This window comes from Carassius gibelio, chromosome B25 (assembly GCF_023724105.1).
Source record: "Carassius gibelio isolate Cgi1373 ecotype wild population from Czech Republic chromosome B25, carGib1.2-hapl.c, whole genome shotgun sequence".
NCBI classification, from domain to species: Eukaryota; Metazoa; Chordata; class Actinopteri; order Cypriniformes; family Cyprinidae; genus Carassius; species Carassius gibelio.
The window spans coordinates 19,263,890-19,286,211 of NC_068420.1; the positions used below are offsets into that span (position 1 = coordinate 19,263,890).

The 22,322-nt window shown below is 38.1% G+C and overlaps 2 long non-coding RNA genes and 1 pseudogene across 2 annotated transcripts; 2 read left to right on the plus strand and 1 right to left on the minus strand.

The window, feature by feature from the left end:
- The first annotated feature begins 1,231 nt into the window (after nt 1-1,231).
- LOC128014059 (NLR family CARD domain-containing protein 3-like) lies at nt 1,232-7,461 on the plus strand (annotated as a pseudogene).
- Nucleotides 7,462-8,103: 642 nt separating this feature from the next.
- LOC128013796 (uncharacterized) lies at nt 8,104-8,985 on the minus strand. The gene is made up of 2 exons (XR_008183399.1): nt 8,924-8,985; nt 8,104-8,650 (listed from the first exon to the last, which is right to left on the minus strand). It is a non-coding gene; the product is annotated as an uncharacterized LOC128013796 (long non-coding RNA).
- On the plus strand, nt 8,559-9,110 carry LOC128013802 (uncharacterized). Its single transcript, XR_008183407.1, has 2 exons — nt 8,559-8,683; nt 8,957-9,110. It is a non-coding gene; the product is annotated as an uncharacterized LOC128013802 (long non-coding RNA).
- Nucleotides 9,111-22,322: the final 13,212 nt, after the last annotated feature.

The following is a 22,322-nucleotide window of genomic DNA, read 5'->3' on the forward strand; positions in this document are numbered from 1 at the left end:
TTATTATATATTATATTATTACAGACAGGCGTTTGAGACACTTCATCAGTTCCTGAAGGAGGATGAGGAGCAGAAGAGAGTCAAAATTCAGCAGAACACTGTCATTAGTGCTGACAAACAAACAAACAAACAGAAATCCCTTATTTGCCATATTACACAGCACACACATCCTGAAAACTAGTTTAATTTCCATTCGTATTGTCTGTGTTGAGTTACAAACAACACAACAGCTTTGAGACTCACCTGAGATGATGATGATGACGATGATGATGATGATGATGATGATGATGATGATGATGCTCTGCACCACTAGAGGGAGAACAAGACGAGAAAGAGACAAGAGTCAACTTTGACCAGCTGACTAAATGAAAGTAAAAGAAAGGATAATATTTTGCTAATAGTTTTATTCTATGCCTGGACTTTTAAGTGGCAGCACAGTGCGGTAAGTTCAGAACTTGTTCTTTATGTAACCACATACAGTAGATGTGTAGAAATAAGTTGGTAATGGTAATTGTGATGGTAAGTTATTGTGAATTTAAAGATATTTTGTTGACAGAATAATTTTAAACTTTTAAACTGTACTAATTATACTATTTATCATATAATATCAATAAACCAATGATTGTTGATTCTCTTGAACAAATGAAAGAATATGAGATGCTTGTTAAAACTCATGATGTGCACTTAAAAAAATATCTGTAGTTTTTATATATTTGTTTTAGCTTACAGGACAAACAATGGAGTTAATATTTATACATTTACATATTTTCTGTGCTTACACAATGCAAATGATGTATGGCAGTTCCTCACACAAGCTGATCTTGAGTTACCTTTGAGTTTGAGTTTACCAGGAGTTATTTTGAGTTTGAGTTATGTGCTTTGTTTTAGTTAGTTTTATTTCTGCTGTCCCAGAATACACTGAATTGAGTGGATTTGAGTAAAAACTCATCGTGCAGAACATTATCATTTGTACTGCATAAAACTGCACATTTTGCTTAACAAGTGAGTATCCAAAGTTACTGACAATAACTGTGTCTGTCTATTAAACTTTTTCTTTTTAACTTTATATTTTATATTGAATTTTGAAATCAGTGAGGGATATGCTTATCTCATTTAATCTCATTACTTTAAAGGAACAACAGAGAAGTGCTTACATCTGTTGTGAGATTATTTAGTTAAATGTGACATTTTTATACATATATATTTAGAATTGGAGGAAAGTGCTTCCAAAATGAGTTTACACGAGAAAAGAGAGAATGAAGACACCTCCAGTGACTCCAGGTATGGCATCAGCACTTTTGCATTATTTTATGAATGTGATTTATATCTCTGTAACTCAGACAGTAGAGCACGGCTCTCACAATGACAAGATCATGGGTTTGATTTCTGTAGACTTATTCACACTGCACCAACATATGCTGAACAGCACTATTATACATATTTGTTGGGTTTGTTGGATCAGTGTATTACCCATGTTGGCTTCTGTTGCCATGTTCAATCTGTATTTGATGGGTTGCAGAATTTCTGAGAAGTTATAAACTTTAATCTGGTGATTGTTTGCATTGGCTGATGTCTATCAATGCTGTATCCAATAAACTGAATGAATCTTAACTAAATTAATAGCCAATGTAATGTAGTTATTTTATTATTATGTAATGTCTGTATATTTTATTAAACAAATACAATAATAATAATTAAAATAGCTTTAATAATTATAACAATACTGAATGGTAAATAAAAGGGGGAAAATCATTAATGGACAATGCTTATCTCTTTATCAAATAGAGCAAATATGTATCTTAATATACAATAATACTTTGTGTGTGTGAGAGTGTGTGTGTGTGTGTGTGTTTATATGTACTATGCATTCTTGTTTGACTCTTTTCACTATCAGCAGAAAGAAGAGACTGAGATCAGAATCTGCAGGACCCAGCAGCAGTGTGTCTGTGAAGAGTGCACAATCTATGCCTAGACCCCTTTCATTCAGTGCTGGAAAAGGGACCTCTGCCCCACAGTTAGTATACATATTTAGCTGCTGATTTACTGCCCTGATTTAAACCCTAATTAACACTAAATGTTCTATAAAATATGCAACATAGAAAATCCACACTGATATGTTTCTTATAATCTTCAGCAGCCATTGCAATTACTGTTATTTCCATTTTGGCTGTTCTTCCTTTTAATTTCAGCAATGTGGACAAAGATGATAAAATCGCATCCCACAATCAGACCCACATAAGGGTGGAAAGACCTGAAGCAGTCCTGCAGAGAGTCAAAGACCACCACAAAACCAGCATGAAGAACAAGTATAAACACTTATTTGAGGGAAACAAACTACAAGGAAATGAAACCCTCTTGAACAGGATCTTCACACAGCTCTACATCATAGAAGGAGAGAGAGAAGGAGTGAATGAAGAACATGAGGTTTTACAGATGGAGAAAACACCCAGAACAAAACACAATCCAATCAGCTGTAATGACATCTTTAAACCATTACCTGAACCAGGATGTGAAGAGAAAGAGAAAATCAAGGCTGTTCTTACTAAAGGCATCGCTGGAATTGGAAAAACTGTCTCTGTGCAGAAGTTCATTGTGGACTGGGCTGAGGGAAAAGACAATCAGGATGTAGATTTCATGTTTGTGTTTCCATTTCGAGAGCTGAATTTGATTCAACATAATCTGTACAGTCTTCACAGACTTCTGCTGGACTTTCATCCTGAGCTTCAAGATCTGGACTCAAAGAATTATGAAGAGTGTAAAGTTGTGTTCATCCTAGATGGTCTGGATGAAAGCAGAATCACTCTGATGTTTTCAGATGATGAGAAAGTTTGTGATGTGAATGAATCTTCATCAGTGTGTGTGTTGATGTCAAACCTCATCAGAGGAGACCTGCTTCCCTCTGCTCTCATCTGGATCACCTCCAGACCAGCAGCAGCCAATCAGATCCCCTCCAAATACATTAACCGTGTGACAGAAATTCAGGGATTTAATGACCCTCAGAAAGAGGAATATTTCAGGAAGAGAATCAGTGACCAGGATCAAGCCAGCAGAATCATCTCACACATCAGAAGAGCAAGAAGCCTCCACATCATGTGCCACATCCCCGTCTTCTGCTGGATCTCATCCACTGTGCTTCAAAACCTCCTCAAAGAAAATCTCAATGCAGAAATCCCTCAAACTCTGACTGAAATGTACATCCACTTTCTGCTGATCCAGATTAAGAGAAAGTCTGATGAAAGAGTAACTCCAGAGAAACTCCTAATGTCTAGCAGAGAAGTGATTGTGAAACTTGCTGAAGTGGCTTTCAATCAGCTGATGAAGGGCAATGTGATGTTCTATGAGGAGGACCTGATTGAAAGCGGCATAGACGTCACTGACACCTCAGTGTTTTCTGAGATTTGCACTGAGATCTTTAAGGAAGAATCAGTGATTCATCAGAGGAAAGTCTACTGCTTCATTCATCTGAGCGTTTAAGAGTTTTTGCTGCTTTCTATGTGCTTTATTGCTATTTAAGCAGCACAATGAAAGCTCTAAAGGTTTTGGATGTAATGCACAATTTGCATAAAGGTGCAGTAGATAAAGCCTTAGAAAGTAAAAATGGACACCTGGATCTGTTCCTGCGGTTCTTGCTGGGCATCTCACTGGAGTCCAATCAGAGACTCTTAGTGGATCTGCTGACACACACACAGAAAACAGCTCAGAGAGCATTGGTAAAACCACACTTTACATTAAAGAGAAGATCAAAGATGGAAAAGCAGTCTCCTCTGAAAGAGCCATCAATCTGTTCCTCTGTCTGCTGGAAGTGAAGGATCAGACTCTGTCCAGAGAGATTCAGGAGTTTATGAAATCAGACAAACACTCAGAGAAGAAACTCTCTCCATCTCAGTGCTCAGCAATCGCCTACATGCTTCAGATGTCAGGGGAGGTGCTGGATGAGCTGGATCTCAAGAAATACAATACATCAGATGAAGGTAGAAGAAGATTGATATCAGCTGTGATTAACTGCAGAAAAGCTCTGTGAGTGTTTAACCTATGTCCTTTCTGAATGGTTTCTGAAGTTATACTTTTCTACCCTGTTAAAACAGCATATGCCGGTTAGGTATGTTTTAATGCATGGCCGCTGGTTTGAGCTGGTTTGAGCTGGTTTAAGCTGTCGATGTGCTAGTTCTAAACTGATCCTAAGCAACTAGCTCCTGCTCAGTGCCAGCTTAGAACCAGCACATGAACACCTAACAACCAGCTTAAACCAACATAACTAACCAGCATGTACCATTTTTTTTTCAACCGGGTTTTGTTTTGCTTATTTTTAGAATGTTCTGATCTGTTTAACATCAATTAAATATATTTTGCAATGCTAATTGTAGAATGAGGTTAAGAATTTGATTAGTTTGTGTTCTGTTCTGTTTCATACTTACTGGCTGTAATCTCACTGATGAACATTGTAAGATTGTGTCATCCGCTCTACAATCATCAAACTCTGTCCTTAGAGAGCTGGACCTGAGTAACAATGACTTGCAGGATTCAGGAGTGAAGCTGCTCTCTGATGGGCTGAAGAGTCAAAACTGTAAACTGGAGATACTGAGGTCTTTAGAACATCACACATTCATAAATTCTCAAGATTTGTCAAGGCAGCAGGTCTTTAAGATCAGTTGTCACCCAACACTTTCCCTCTTTTTGACCAGTTAATTCTTTAAAATTAAGCTGACGGGGGATATGGTGTCAGGTTTGGGAAGTTTGCCTAAAGACTTGATGATGTCTGATTAAAAAAAAAAACATCTTTCTGCAATGTCTATAGATTACACTAATATAATATGTCTGCAGACTATTTTACTTTTTGTGACATAGTTCAGCACAAAGTTAAGAGTTGTGTTTTTAATGTGCTGTCAAGTTAAAAATATTTTTATTAAACTTTTTCAAGATGTTGTGTTGGATTTGATTGATTGTTACATGATCTTTCTTGTCACTTCAGAGCATTTCTGCATATTGTTTTATAAGACGAGAAATCCATGAATACTGGTTTAAAACTGAGATCAACAAAGATTCCTCAGGTATTTGAGAGTAGAGGGCTTCACAGATGATGTAATCTGTTGATGTGTGTTTGTAGGTTGTCTGGCTGTATGGTGACAGAGGAAGGCTGTCGTTATCTGTCTTCAGCTCTAAGCTCAAACTCCTCACACCTGAGAGAGCTGGATCTGAGCTACAATCACCCAGGTCAATCAGGAGTCCAGCTTCTCTCTGACAAACTGAAGGATCAAAACTGCTCACTAAAGACACTCAAGTATGTGGGGTACAGGTTTAGAAATACTGTGTGCAGCAAGAGCCCACACTTCACATCTCTGCATATACTAATTAAATCCCTATCCTCAAATAATTTATCTTTCCTCTTCAGACATTCTGCAGACTAAAAGTAAAATTGCAAGTTTAAGTCAGCTAATAAACATACGCGTATTATTAGACCATCTGCTTAAAATCTGCTGTTCCCCAATAGACAATACACTGACTCTAAGTAGCTTTGCAAGTACACTCACCTAAAGGATTATTTAGAACACCATACTAATACTGTGTTTGACAACCTTTCACAAATTGTTCCTAATAATCCTTCAGGTGAGGGTATATGTTAGTTTATTATATTAAAGCCAACTCTAACCTAACAGTCTACTAATACTCTAATCAAGAGTTAGTTCATATGAAGTTTAAAGTTGCTTATGTTTAGTACAATGTCTAAAGTACACTTTCATAAAAAACAAAACAAAATCTTGTTACTCATATTTCCTGTAAACCTGTACACTATGGACTTAATATATTCAAACAATGAGACACAGAGCTCTGTAAACTATTTTGTAACAATATTTATTGGGAAAATTTTATACAAATGAACTGGAATAATAAAATTTAAGGACTGTATGTGAATAACTATTCCAGTTACTTTATGATTGTATGTATGTGTGTAATTTCAGTTTGGACCATGGAGAGCCTTTCAGGATCCAACCAGGATTGCAAAAATGTAGGTTCTTTGTCTAGTGCACTCTGGCATATTTTATGAAAACAAAGAAAATTATACAGCTGTTTTCATCTAAATTCTTGTATTCAGATTTCTGTGATCTCACACTGGATCCAAACACAGCGAGCACTCAACTCATTCTGTCTGAGAATAGAGAGGTGAAATATGTGGATGAACACCAGCTGTATCCTGATCATCCAGACAGATTTAAAGATATTCCTCAGGTTCTGTGTCGAGAGAGTCTGACTGGACGTCATTACTGGGAGGTAGAGCGGACTGGCTGGGTTCGTGTAGCAGTGGCCTATAAAACAATTGACAGGAAGGAAGTGACTGTTGGAAAGTTTGGATACAATGACAAGTCCTGGTGTCTCTTCTGCAGTGTTAATGGGTTTGTTTTCTGGCACAACAATGACAGCAACCACATCCCTGCCCCTTCACCCTCTAAAAGAGTAGCAGTGTATCTGGACTGGCCGGCTGGCACTCTGTCCTTCTACAGCGTCTCTGACACACACACACTCACACACTTACACACATTCACACACACATTCACTGAACCCCTCTATGCTGGATTTAAGGTTTTTAATTCCTCTCTGTCACTGTGTAAGATTACAAAACAGACAAACAACTGACTGAGTCATGGTCCTATGTCTGATTATTAGAAGATTTGATTTATGGAGTATAGAATGTGTGAATTTAACAACAGAACTAGTACCATATTTTCCGGACTAGAAGTCACACTTTTTTTCATAGTTTGGCTGGTCCTGTGACTTATAGTCAGGTGCGACTTATTTATCAAAATTAATTTGACATTAATTTTCTACACTGAAGACACAAAGCGCCCTCTCGCTGCTGTAGACGGTAATGTTTTCTCTTGGTTCTAAATAAATGCGACTTATAGTCCAGTGCGACTTACATATGTTTTTTTTCCTCATCATGACATTTTTTTGGACTGATGCAATTTATACTCAGGTGCAAATTATAGTCAGAAAAATACGGTAATTGCATGCTATACATTTAAATGTTGTTAAACATGAATGTGAAGACTACTATGTATACTCAATCTCTCTTTGTATTAGTTGTCTGTAACTATTATATACATTATTGTCTTTATATTAAATTGCAGAATATTGTCACTGCTATTGATGTGGAATATGATTAAGGTTAAGGACAGGTTAAGGGATAGTGATAGGGTCAACAGTCTGATTATAGATTTAACTACAGAAATTAATAACAGATTTGATATTTATGGTCTATAATAGAGCATATTTAAGAGAGCAAACACACATTTGTATTGTACATCATTCATGCTGTTTCTTTATCTCTACAATATTACTTCCTATACGTATACTATATATATATAGTAAGTCGTTACGTGAAAGAGACAGTCTCTGTTTCAAGGATTTATTATCACGTGATATTGTGAAGCAGTAATTTTTGTTTTGGTGTAATAACACTTGATGTCTAACTGAGCTTGGAAAACTATTCAATAAACTCTAATGATTATTATTATCACTTTATCTTCTGCTTTCTGAAATCCATCTGCCTCTGTCTGTGTTTGGACTGACAGAAAAACTGATTTTGAAATGAAGAGTCACCGAGATCCTCTTGTTTTCTCAGAACTTAATGTGAGGCAAAAGCGAACAAACCAGTTTCTCCGGATGTACTATTCCTGCAGTGTGTTCACTGTAAATCTGAAGTGTTTAATGTAAATCTGTAGAGTATTTACAATAAATTTTATATTGAGCAGCTCAACCCTTTTCTATCCACAGAGTGCAGTCTGACACGACACCGATCAAGTACTTTCAGTGTGTTCATCAATTAACTGTCTGATTCAGTGCAGTTTGAGGAGGACTTTTGCTCCCCTTTACAGAGATCAGATTCTTGTCAGACGCTCCTCTGACAATTGTTGAATTATGACAAAAATGAATTCTTCCCTTAAAACTTCAATTCTGAGGACTTCACTCACAGACACCAGACTATTTTCATGTTGTTATTGTCACACCCAGGGGCGGCTATGCTTTGACTAAGCCACACCCCTTCTCAACTTCCACCTCGAGGAGGTCCCCAAAGCCAACCCAATGGCCAAACAACACGAGAACAAGTAAGTGATAAAACAATCTTTATTTAAATATTTAAAAATAGCTTGGGGAATAGGGAAAGGGCAATTAAAACTAAACTCTGACTCGGCCCTCCAGATGGGCTATGGCCGGGAAGAGGTCAGGGAGCAAGGGGGCCACGGGGATCCGGGGCGTGGGACTCGGGGCCCGGCCAGAGTCTTAGGTATCCGTAGCGCCCTCCTTCTTCCTCCTCTTCGCTGAATACAACTCACGGTAAGTACTGGTTCACACAGTTCGTTCTCGGGGTGCTCACTCTCTTTCTCTTCCTCCACAGGCAACGGCTGGGACGCAAAGGCACAGTTAATTCGGCTTGGTTTTGCTCTCACCTCTTCGCTGATTGCAGCTCACAGTAAGTACTGGTTCACACAGTTCGTTCCTTGGGTGCTCACTCGCTTTCTCTTTCTCCACAGGCAGCGGCGTAAGTACAGGTTTCCTCGGTCTCTCCTCGTGTTACCCACTCTCTCTCCTTTTCTCTCCACAGGTATCAACTTGGGCACAATAGCACAGTTAGTTTGCTTTGAATGGCTCTCACCTCTGGGCTGGACACAGCGTACTGTAAGTACAGGTTTCGCTCTATTTCTCCTCACGTTATCCACTCTCTCTCCTCCTCTCTACAGGTATCAACTTGGACACAAAACACAGTTACTCTGCTTTGGATGGCTTTCACCTCTGGGCTGGACACAACGTACCGTAAGTACAGGGTTCGCTCTATTCCTCCTCGTGTTATTCACTCTCTCTCCTTTTCTCTCCACAGGTATCAACTTGGGCACAATAGCACAGTTAGTTTGCTTTAAATGGCTCTCACCTCTGGGCTGAACACAGCGTACTGTAAGTACAGGTTTCCTCTGTTTCTCCTTGTGTTACTCACTCTCTTTTTCCTTTTCTCTCCACAGGTATCAGATTGGACACAAAGCACAGTTAGTTTGCTTTGAATAGCTCCCACCTCTGGGCTGAACACAGCGTACCGTGCTATCTCCGGAGATCTGAAGCACGCTCACAACATATACTGTACTGAACTAGGCTAGAACCAGCAGTCTCCTTGTCCTCCCGCGACGGAGTGCGTGAAGGCGGGGGTTTATCTGACAGGACACACGGCAATACACCGCAACCCACAGCAATATACAGCACCACGTCAACATTTTAGGTTTTCACAGCACAAAGACTCACCCACCACACTCAGTGTACGAAAAGGACACCCGTCTTCCTTCACTTCGCTTGGTTCGGATCTGGCGATGGAATATGCGGCCTAGCTAGTGATGTCGTCGTTGTGACTACTTCAATAAGTATTCCTTCGGCTCTCCCACCACGCTATATTAGGGGTAGGGCCGCCCTCCTCCTCCTGGGGAGATCTACACAACGCCAGGTCAATATACAGGGCACTTTCGGCTTGCTCTTAGTACTCACATCAATGCCGCTTCCAATCCCCTTTTTCACGTCGTCTCAATTCGCCGTATAATCCGTTCACTTCTCAACCTTTAAGGTTCGCGATGTCTTCACAATCATACAATTCCAGCCTGAGGGAGAGAGAGAGTTAGACAGCCACCAGCAGCGCACCAAGACGGGCACGACACAGTGCTTCACACACACCAGAAAGAGCTCCCAGACTGTGAAATAACTTGGCCTTAAGTACTGCCTTGTCCAGCGTATCCTCCAATCACCAACCGCTGTCCCTAACTAGGCACAGGTGCATCGAATTCCCTGATTTTCCCTCTTACGGCGCTACCGGACGTTCCGGTGTTCTGTTTTTCACACACTTTCCACACTTCCGGGCGGAACCAAACTTCCCGAATTTTGGTTCCGCCCCTAAAGATCGTCACCTTGTGACATTATTAAAACCGGTTCTAACTAATCTACTTATTTACATGATACTAAACATAGCAGAGAAGCTTAATATTATGTGAATAAATATATTGAAACATTATCAGATTTAGGATTGGAGCCTGAGACTGAATTGTTTCATGACACAGACACACTGCATTGAGAAACATAAGATGTACCCCTGATGTTTAAAAATAAAGTGTGCTTATTATTACTTCCTACACGTATGTAATTTATATGTATTGCAATTATTATGTTGTTATTGTGTTACTGTTTATTCTGTGTGTTGTGTGCTGTGATGCCTTCACAAGTAAGTAGATACGTGAAAGAGACAGTCTCTGTTTCAAGGATTTATTATCACATGATGATTTTGTGAAGCAGTAATTTTTGTTTTGGTGTAAAAACACTTGTTGAAATTGTGTTGCTCAGACGATGTCTAACTGAGCTTGGAAAACTATTCAATAAACTCTTCTGATGTTTGGGCTGACAGAAAAAACTGATTTTATGTTGACAAATTTAATGTGTGTGGAATTTTAAAATGAAGAGTCACTGAGATCCTCTTGTTTTCTCAGAAATTAATGTGAGACAAAAGCGAACTAACCAGTTTCTCCGGATGTACTATTCCTGCAGTGTGTTCAGTGTAAATCTGAAGTGTTTAATGTAAATCTGCAGAGTATTTATAGTAAATTTTATAATGATCAGCTCAACACATTTCTATCCACAGAGTGCAGACTGACACGACTCAGATCAATTACTTTCAGTGTGTTCATTAATTAATCAGCTGTCTGTTGGATTCAGTGCAGTTTGAGAAGGACTTTCACAATATATTGCTCCCCTTTACAGAGATCAGATCCTTGTCAGATGCTCCTCTGACATTTGTTGAATTATGACAAAAATTAATTCTTCCCTTAAAGCTTCAATATTTCTATGAGGACAAAATATTTTCATGTTGTTATTAAACCCAGTTCGAACTAATCTACAAATTTACATGATACTAAACATAGCAGAGAAACTTAATGTTATGTGAATAAATACAATGAAGCATTATCATTTGTACACTAAGCTAGGTCATAACATTATTTCAGTGCACAGAGGTTAACTGTCTCTGACAGAAAGTTCGTGGTGGGTCAGGATTGGAGCCTGAGATTGAATTGTTTTGAATTGTCTCCATCAAGATGTGAAAGTGCAGCATGACACAGACACACTGCATTGAGAAACATGAGATGTACCCCTGATGTTAAAAAATAATGTGTGCTCATTATGGAAATAATATAGCCAAGCATACTTTCAAAAATTATACTGTTATATAATTTTACTTGCTATAAAATTAAATTGTATTAATTAGTTTAAATTGATATTAATCACAATTAGCTGAATTTCAGTGTTTTTGACCAATTGTGTAGGAATATTAGATATATATATATTCATAATTACTTTCATTCATAATTTTCTGTAAGGTGGAAAAACCATGTAAGGACAAGCATTTATGGTTAACTAGAATAAACTTTGTCTTGTATTTAAAAATAGCTATTTGTTAACAAAAATTAACATTTTAATTCCTATTAACTTCAAGTGTAATTTAATGGTTAAAATTATGATAAATTAATTTATAATTATTAATTTACAATTACAATTATTTTTAATTATTTGAAAATACATACTGTGGTATACATTCATAAAAAAATTGATGGGTACAATTCAATCCAGCCCAGATGGATCAGCACCTAGAGAGGACCTCTACATCCCTGAAAGACAGCGGAGAACAGGACAACTAGATCCCAGATACAGATCCCCTGTAAAGACCTTGTCTCAGATGATCCCCGGGACAAGCGACGAGTTTGAGAACCAGAGGTCTGGAGCCGGACAGTTAGATAGATTTTTGTTTTCATGGGGTGCTTTATAATATGCATATACATTTATATATATCTTTGTGTTCAGTATTTGGATCAGTTTGATGAGATTCATCTTTATTTTCGGTCTTCGTGCTCGAGCGGCCTGCAGTGGATCCCCACAGAGAACTCCACCAACACCTGTGCAAACATCTGCAGACAACTATAAATACCTGATATTATACTTAACATTGTAGTTATTGTATAAAAACAATCACGTGTACGGCAGCTTATTAGAGTCAGCAAAGCTGCACAATGTGGGGAAAAAATTTAATTTTTCTAATGAAAATTTAAACTGCTATATAAAAGTAAATACTAATATTAACAACAATAAGAATTATAATAATTATTAATAATAAATATATGTATTATAACAATAATAGTTAAACTAAATATAATAAGTATAATATTTCTAAATAAATAAATCTAAATAAACCAAAAAATAATTTTGTTTTAATTCATTTATTTTATTAATAATCTTAATTTTACTCCATGTTTACTGTGCGTGATGTGCTGCACAATTTGGCCAAAATTTGTATTATATATCTAAACAATAATAATAAAATTACTACTACTACTACTACTACTAATAATAATAATAAATTAATTTCATTAATCAAATCAATAACAATAATAACTGTTGCTATTTTTATTACTAGTAATATTAATATTAGTACTAGTACTACTGAATATTTGTTATTTTTTAATATAGTTCATTTTTATTATTACTAGTTATATTTAAATAAAACATTAAGCAATTATTATTATTCAAATGTTAAACAAAATGAAAACTATGACTATTGTAATATAATTAATTAATGAATAATAATAATAATAATAATAATAATAATAATAATAATAACAATAATAATAATAATAATGATGATGATGATAAACTGATTAAACAAAAACCAGAAGTATTGCAATTATAATAATTATATTATAATTAATAATTCCAATTTAAATGGTTAACATATATATTAAAAAAAAAAAAAACATTCAACCAAATAAATTTTGTTAAAATAAATCTCAGAGTTTTCATTCAAACAAAAATAATCATTTATTTTTACAGTACAACTGTCAAATTTTAATACTAATATTTATGGCTTTCTTAACTGCTTCATTTGAAGCCACGCTGTGGTTTAGTTATTATTTCTGTAGTTTCTCTCTAGAATAGCGTGTCATGATCTGTGTGCAGTAGGAGTTGACCGTCGGTCAGATCACTGGGCTCATGGTTCAGGATGGTGATGTTGGAGCTGGAGGACCCTGGCCTGGATCCGCTGCAGGAAAAGAGAGGTCTGGAGAGACTCGCAGGGCTGGGAAGGTTACTTTTAAAATGTATTTCACTACAGATTACAAAATACAAGCTTAAAAATGTAATCAGTAATGTATTTTGTTACATTACTCAGGTTTAGTAACTTCATCTAAATACTTTAGAATACTTTGAAATACTCAAAGCGATTTAAATTTTTCTTTTCTCTTTGGAGTGTTACAAGCTCTTGGTGCATAAAGAAAATCTGTAAAGTTGCAAAGACTAAAGTCTCAAATCTAAAGAGATATTCTTTATAAAAGTTAAGACTTGTCCACGCTCTGCTAAAACACCTCTTTCTTACACACCCCACATCTCCACGTTACTATGTGGGAAGATCCGCATAACACCGCCCAAATGTTCATAAAAATAAAGAAGGTGTACTTTTTATTCTTGTGGTAGCCGCCGGTGCCGTTTTATGGAGAAGCTGTGTTTTTCATTGAAAGTGTTTTTCATGAAAGTGAAACTACTTTGTTTGGCCTTCCAAAAGAGCACAATATCTGCTTCATCATGCCTAGAGCTGATCCGTGCTGGTCGCTGAGGAAATACATCAACTTCGCGCTCCTCTTGGATGAAGAAGAGTCCAGCTCGGGGTCGTCACGTGGTTGCCACAATCCCCAGCCACTCCTTCGTCGAGGCCACCATCTGTTCCTCATTATAACCGCTGGCTATCACTCACTCAAGAAGTCTGCCGCTTCTGACTCACAGCATGCAAGTAGGTTTTCAAATGTAAAGGATTTGTCACTGATGATTCAAACAAGAATTTTGACCACTTGTAGAGTAACACTTGTTGTTTGTCGTTTCTCTGCAGACAAGATTTTATGTTTACGTGGCATGATGTGAAACAAAATGCGTAAAAATCATTATAATCAGTAATTATGTCCCCATTAGATACTGTCTCGTTTGTAATGGGTTTTCTTTGTGTCCTAGCATGCTGGTGTTCTGACTGGGACATGCCACAACAGTATATGGACAGATGTCCAATCAGAGCACACCTCGCTTTTCAGACCGATGAGTTTTGTAAAAGTACACGCATTTCAGAAGGCCGGGACAGAGAGGAGAAACAATAATGTACAGTATGTGGAAAATAATGTGTTTTTTGAACCTTAAACTGCATAAACATATTTCATTACACAAAATACACAAAATAATGTTATTTTTAACAACATCATATTACACCTTTAAGCTATGAAACACACAAAGGAACATATTAACTTGATGTCTTGTTTTTATGCTTTCCAAATCTAAATAAAAATGGCATTTACCAGTCATAAAATTTGTGTTTTCTTTGCATTTAATTTTGAACAACATACATTTTCCACAGAATTTCTAAGAGCAACAAAATCTTCAAATTAATAAAAAATACATCAGAATGCAATGACTGGGATTCTGTGCTGTTTCATGCTGCATTCCACACTTCAAAACGAATCCAGACGCACCAAACACATAATACAAGTGGATAAAACAACTGCACAGTTGTCCAAGTTATACAATAGATTTTTTTAATGAATGGACCAAACTTTAAGTGATGATAATCCTCTCTATGAGAGTCAAAATTGACAGAGCTTATTTGACACAGTCGCAAGCAATGTCATTATAGTTCAATATTTAACAACCATAGTTCACTAAGGATGCTTTTGTGAAACACACCTCAGATCTTTACAGTTTGTGTTCCACACTGGTTTCATTAAACAAAATAAATGTGTCACAGTGTCTGGTTTGTGTTCCCTGGGTAACCACTAGATGTCCTCTTTCCCCACGATCTCTGTCATGATCACGATCATGATCATTGCACTCAGCTGTCACTGGTCATTAATCATTACACTTAGCCAATTTCCCATTAGCATTGTCATTTCCCTGTGTATATATACCCTGTCTGTTTTAGTATGTGTGACGGAGTCCTTGTAGTTTTTCACGCTACTTCTAGTCCTGTCCTTGCCTGATTGTTTTGTGTTTGTTTATGTTTGGATTGCTACTCTGGTTTTGACCCTTGCCTGGCGGATCAGAGCCGCCGTCTCACCATGGCAGATGGAGAAGGGAGAGGAAGTGCACGTCTGCCGAGCCAGCGCCACTGCCCATGATGGCCGCAAGTCCAGCGCCACTGCACAAGATGGCCGCCAGCCCAGCGCCACGAGGCAAGATGGACGCCAGCCCAGCGCCACAGCACAAGATGGCCGCCAGCCCAGCACCACTGCCCATGATGGGCGCAGGTCCAGCGACACTGCACAAGATGGCCACCAGCCCAGTGCCACGAGGCAAGATGGACGCCAGCACAGCGCCACAGCACAAAGTGGTCACCAACCCAGTGCCACTGCACAAGGTGGCCATCAGCCCGTAGCCACTGCAGAGGATGGCAGCTACAGTGGGCTTTCTGGAGTCGAGTAAGGTCCCCGTTAACCCTCCAGAGTCAAGCCAGGTGCTTGGGGACCCTCCAGAGTCAGGGCTAATCACTGTGACCTTCCAGAGTCAGGTCTAGCCACCATTGACACTCCAGAGTCAAGCCAAGTCACCGGTGAGATTCATGAACAAAGGCAAGTCACCATTGATCTTCATGAACAAAGGCAAGTCACCAATGATCTTCATGAACAAATCCAAGTCACCAATGATCTTCATGAGCAGAGTCAAGTCAGCATTGATCTTCTGGAATCCAGTCTAAACACCATGGGATTACCAGAGCCTCCCCACGTCTCTGCTGAACTAACAGAGCCTCTCCACGTCTCTGCTGAACTGCCAGAGTCTCTCCTCACCTCTGCGGAACTTCCAGAGCCTCGTCACGTTCAGCCGAACTCTCTGAGCGCTCGACCGATCCTGTCATGGCCACGGAGGCTACCCTTAACTTGTTCATGTTCTCTGTTTCAGACTTGCCCAACCAGACTTGCTCTCCTGTCAATTCGATCCCACTGCACAAGGTGGCCGCCAGCCTGTAGCCACTGCATAGGATGGCAGCAACAGTGGGCTTTCTAGAGTCGAGTAAGGTCCCCGTTGACCCTTCAGAGTCGAGCCAGGTGCACGGGGACCCTCCAGAGTCAGGGCTAGTCACTGTTGACCTTCCAGAGTCAGGGCTAGTCACCGTTGACCTTCCAGAGTCAGGGCTAGTCACCGTTGACCTTCCAGAGTCAGGGCTAGTCACCGTTGACCTTCCAGAGTCAGGGCTAGTCACCATTGACCTTCCAGAGTCAGGGCTAGTCACCGATGACCTTCCAGAATCAGAATCCGATAACGATTCGATAACCCAATAAAAGACATACCTGTACTTGGATCTCTCTCTGTGTTTTCCTGTGTCCCGGTCGTGACAAAATGATTATTTTAAAAGATAGACTCAAAAGAATCATCTATTCACCAATCGGATCATGAACTCACATCACCACAACAAAGATTATCTATTCTTGAACATTTCGAATGATTAAAGACTCTAAGTTCATCTGTAAAGCACATAAAGGTTTCGTTTGACTTTATGAATTTCATACATGATCCAAAATAATCTGTTGTTAATCTGAATTCTAGGATATATTTTTTTTATTTTTCATACTTTTCAGATGTAACTACAGGTCCTTCAAAAAAAAAAAAAATAGCATATTGTGATAAAAGTTCATTATTTTCCATAATGTAATGATAAAAAATTAACTTTCATGTATTTTAGATTCATTGCACACCAACTGAAATATTTCAGGTCTTTTATTGTTTTAATTAGAGATGTTCCGATACCCTTTTTCTCTTCCCGATACCGATTCCGATACCTGGGCTCAGGGTATCGGCCGATACCGAGTACTGATCCGATACCTGGGTGTGTATCTGTATATACAGCTGTATATACTACTAGCCCTGTGTAAATTGCTAGAATTCTTTTTATGGTGTGCTTCAGACAGATCCCTCAATAAAACATGAACAAATACATGGTGAACTACTGTATTTATTACAGTATTTTTATTATCTAACATGAATTTGACAGTATTATTTATTTTCATATGCAAAAAAGAACTTCAAATGCAGCCAAAAATCTAACACCGCAAACTAAAAAAGGTATTTAAGTTTTACAATATAACTGTATAAAAAAACTGCAACAAATAAGTCTAGGAATATAAAAAAAGATCTATTAATCAGATAATCTCTTTACAACAAAACAAGTAAAAAACAAGCAACCATCTAGGCATAATTATTATTATTATAGAGACGTATTATTATTACTGTAGGCTACAACAGTAGCTTTATATATTGTCAATTTACTCATGTAAACCAAACATTTATTTTAATGGGCTGCCATGAAGATCTTTGAGTGTCTGTGTTTATGATATGACAGTATTCTCAAATGAAACGGTAAATTCTCATGAAGTGACGGTTTATGCGTTCGTGTCCTCATGACACACAGCAGAGACTACAAAACAGCGAGCTCTCGCGCATCTGTGCCAGTCACCCACAGAGATGTAGATTTTGCGGGAGTAATATTTAAATAGTATTTTGCAGTTTAATATTCACAGACACTAGTATATATTCGGCTACTGTCTGGAGCCCTGCGTTTTGACTTACACGGAAGCGACTGAACGCAGCTGCCGGTACTGAATATACTCGGGAGTCTGTAACTACCGGTACTACAGAGACATACTGCTAACCACTGATCTATAATATAGTAGCGGCTTCACTGTCTTTTGGCAGTTTAGAATGTGATGAGTGATCCAGTCATATATAGATCAGGGCTGCTAACGCGTTTTCATTTCTTCTTCGCTGCTCTAAACAGGGGTTGCTTGTGGCAACACAGCACAACTTCCTGTGTTTTCAATGCATTTTGAGCAGCGAAGAAGAACCGTGCAGCGGTTAGGCAAAGCTTGCGGTCATAACTAGGTATTTTTTAAGAAAATGGTATCGGATCGGTATATGGGTTCATGTACTCGCCGATGCCGATGCCAGAATTTGTTGTGGTATCGGAGATATTTCCGATACTAGTATCGGAATCGGAACAACTCTAGTTTTAATACTGATGATTTTGGCATACAGCTCATGAAAACCCAAAATTCCTATCTCAAAAAATTAGCATATCATGAAAAGGTTCTCTAAACAAGCTATTAACCTAATCATCTGAATCAACTCTAAACACCTGCAAAAGATTCCTGAGGCTTTTAAAAACTCCCAGCCTGGTTCATTACTCAAAACCGCAATCATGGGTAAGACTGCCGTCCAAAAGGCCATCATTGACACCCTCAAGCGAGAGGGTAAGACACAGAAAGACCCTCAGCAGTGCCACAGGCTGATTGCCTCCATGCCACGCCACATTGAAGCAGTCATTTCTGCAAAAGGATTCCCGACCAAGTGTTGAGTGCATAACTGAACATAATTATTTGAAGGTTGACTTTTTTTTTGTATTAAAACACTTTTCTTTTATTGGTCGGATGAAATATGCTAATTTTGGGTTTTCATGAGCTGTATGCCAAAATCATCAGTATTAAAACAATAAAAGACCTGAAATATTTCAGTTGGTGTGCAATGAATCTAAAATATTTGAAAGTTTAATTTTTATCATTACATTATGGATAATAATGAACTTTTATCACAATATGCTAATTTTTTTGAAAGGACCTGTATATTCTGATTACCCCTCACTTAAAATGTAATTATAATGAAATACAGTTACTCATATTTTGTATCTTGAATCTTGATGGAGTTCCAGACTGAAGGGTTTTGATGTGCTACACTGAAAGTTTAGGGTATTCTCCTAGTGACTGTTTGTCCGTTCTGAACATGTTTCTCTTTTGGAGTCTGAATTACAGTCACCTGTCCTGTACAGTCTGAAGAACAATGAAAACACATAAAACTTCTGAACTGAAAAAAGATGCTATAGAAAATTGCCATTAAAATAAGAAGCTATTTAAATAAAAGCAATAATTAACCTTGAAAATGCATTCCTAAGATCATTGTAGTTGTTGTGCCGGTTATTATGATAAACAGTCTCAGTCATGAAGTGTTAAACTGACACCTCTATAAACACTCTCAGAGCACTGAAGCATATGCTGACGATGCAAAGTAACTCAGTATTTAAATCATTGACCTGAAGACTGTAGTTCACTCTCAAAGACTTTTAAAAGACCATTTCTCACGCCACAGTGTTTCATCTTCAGTCTTTACTGAGACACTGCAGATAACTGAATGTGTTTTCTTGTTACAATCTATAACTAAATTAAACTGACAGATTTATGAGAACAAATTCATCACTAATAATGACTAAAATGTTCTAATGACATTTTTAATTAAAAGTAAATTAAGAGCGAGATGTTTAACATGACAAGTTTATTGATGTCAATAAATCTCCACTGCTGGATAAAAGAGTTAAAAATTAATTGTCATAAAAACAACTAGAATGGACAAAAATGGCTGTATTCTTCAATACATTTAAGGTCATTCTGTCTCTGTTTGACGTTTAGATACCAATTTAGATTTCACAGTTTTAAACATTCCTGAAAATTCAGCTGTCTTAACATTATGTTTCGCTGCATCTACGAATATGTACTGTACTCCATCCTTTATTTTTGTCTGTATGAACGCAATCTAAAGTGATATGTTGAAGATAACTGATCATCAGTTCTTACAAAGTGATGCCCTCTTCTGTGTGTACAGAGAATAAACGACTCAACATCGTTATAGAAATACTTTATTAATTTAAAATAGAAATTAATTGTTATTTTGTTCAACTGAGGTTTAATGTTTTTCTTTTCTTTTTTTACTATGAATGAGTCAAATTAATATGTGTTATTTGTTTGAGAACCACATGTATGCCCAACTTATATTTAGTAAACTCATTGAAAGAAGTTTGTAAAGATCCTGGTGATTCTTCAGGAAAATATACTTACTTTACTGGGCTGAAACTAGACTTGATATTAATGATCATCTGCTCACAACATACATTCATACACAATCTTAATGTTTGACTGTTTGGCAGTGCTCTAATGTGATTTTCAGAGTTACATCACTGTTGGTTCTCTGTGTGTTTACTCTGTGTAGTTTTACTGTATCATGAAGCTGCTGTGAGGACAGTGAAAATCTGCTGATGGAGATGAGCTATCTAATTTTTTTTTTTAAGAGAGCTGTCTATTTTTAACAGTTTTTGCAGCTACCGATTTAAATGAGCTTCTGATTAAATGAAGAATTTTGGTCCCACTTTAAAGGTGCCATCTGTAATGTTTGTCAAAAAAAATCAAGTCATACTCCACATTCCATACCAGATGGGGGCAGTATGCCTCAATAAAGTGAATTGGTCTACTCTAGAGTAACAAACGAGAAACGGCATAGTCTCTATGCTCCGCCCCTACTTTCACAACAACACTACAGCCATAGCCGAAGCCTAACTGTGCATTCACACCGCCGGCGTCTAGAGCGTCAAAAATCGCTCTTGCCGGTCTGCTCACGACGCTGCAGAAAGATTTGTGAGCGCTCAGACGCTCTAACGTAGATCGAATGCTTATTTTGTATTTAAAGCGGCGCAAAGCAAACAAGCTTGTTGATCTCGTGCAGACTAACCACAAGGAGTTATAACCTCATTAAATATTGTTGTGGACGAAATATTAGGATCCTTTACTTAAAATGAACAATCTCAGACACCTTGGTCCACGTATCACTTTTAATTAATTTTTTTATGTCCCTGTAGGCAAACAGGGACACATCATAGATTAATACAAACGCTAAACAGCAATAATCAACCTGTCCTTTATTCTGCTTGAGAACTAATGTGCCAACTCTCAAGCATTCACCGTGAGACACACGCAATTGACTCTTTTCAAACGCTTTCACGCCACACATCATTTTTTTCACGCACAGAAAAACCACGAAGCAAAGAGGACACGGAGACCAACAGACTAGACAGAGCAGGTTAGTTATGATACATAGGGCTGTGCAAAAAATCAAATGCGATTTTCATGCACCTCTCATCTGTAAAGACGGGAGGTTCCCCGATAAAAATTGCTTCCCGGGGTTAAAATATAAATTTTTGGGAAGGGTTTCCATGGTAAAATTAGCATTTTAGGGGACAAATATCACGTTATTGGTATTGGGATTGCTTCAAACCGCAGACATGAAAAACAACCGCATACTTGGCAACACGGGTTCAGGTGGAGCGGCAGTTACTAAACAGAGCCTTAGTCTACCGAAAACTAACACAAAATCGCTTTCAAAATCGACAAAGAATCAACTGCGATTTTAACATCGATGTTGTGTAGATTTTTTGTGAATTACGGCTATGTGTAGTAAATGCCAACCAGTGTTGCCAAGTCTGTGGTGGTTGTTTTTCATGTCCGCTGGTCACAGCGACCCCAATACAAATAACGTGATATTTAGCCCCTAAAATGCGAATTTTACCAAGGCAACCCTGCTAAAAAACCTATATTTTAACCCGGGGAAGCAATGTTTTATCGGGGAACCTTCTGGAAGCGAGATTGGGCTAGTTTTGAGAAGCAACTGGGCAGGATTTGTTGTCAAAACCTGGCAATCCTGATCTGAACACACGTGCTGAGATATACTCCTAATTACAGGAGTGTCTTTACTAATGAGATGTACATGAGTAAAGACATGCACAGCCCTATATAATAAAATGGGTAACGTTAAGTTATAGCTAGCTAATTATCAAACGCAGCTATGGTTAGCCATCGCTAACATTAGCACGTTTATCGAACAGCCTTCGATACATTCGATACTTCCCGAAAACAAATACACAAACATATAAAACAAACTTCTAGCGAAATACTAACAGCATCTAACTTGCAAGTTCGGAGTCGAGCCTCATTTCTTTCAGGTCCATCAGTTGTCTCCAGCGATTAAAAGCAGTGCCGATGTTTACTCTGGTATTCTTATCGGATTTGATTTGTGATTCCGAGCGCGGTTGTTTCCCTGTAGCGGGTGTTGGTCTCTTGCCAAGGGCTTCAGCTATCCTTCCACTCTTTTCCCTGAACTGAAAGTAGTGGGCTGTACTTTCCACACGATTGACATCAGGTTCAAGTACACGCCCACAAGCCCTGTGAGTTATTCGTGTATTGCAGGTTGGCTGGTGGATATGTTGCCCGCATACTGCCTCCCACGGCCGAAACTGGTATTACAACACCTGTCGGGCCGGGGCTAGTAATGCTAATGCTAATTAAGGTTGATATCTCTGCAGCACTATAACTTGACATTTTTTTTATGACATCATCGCCCTTATTTCTTCTCATTCTTTT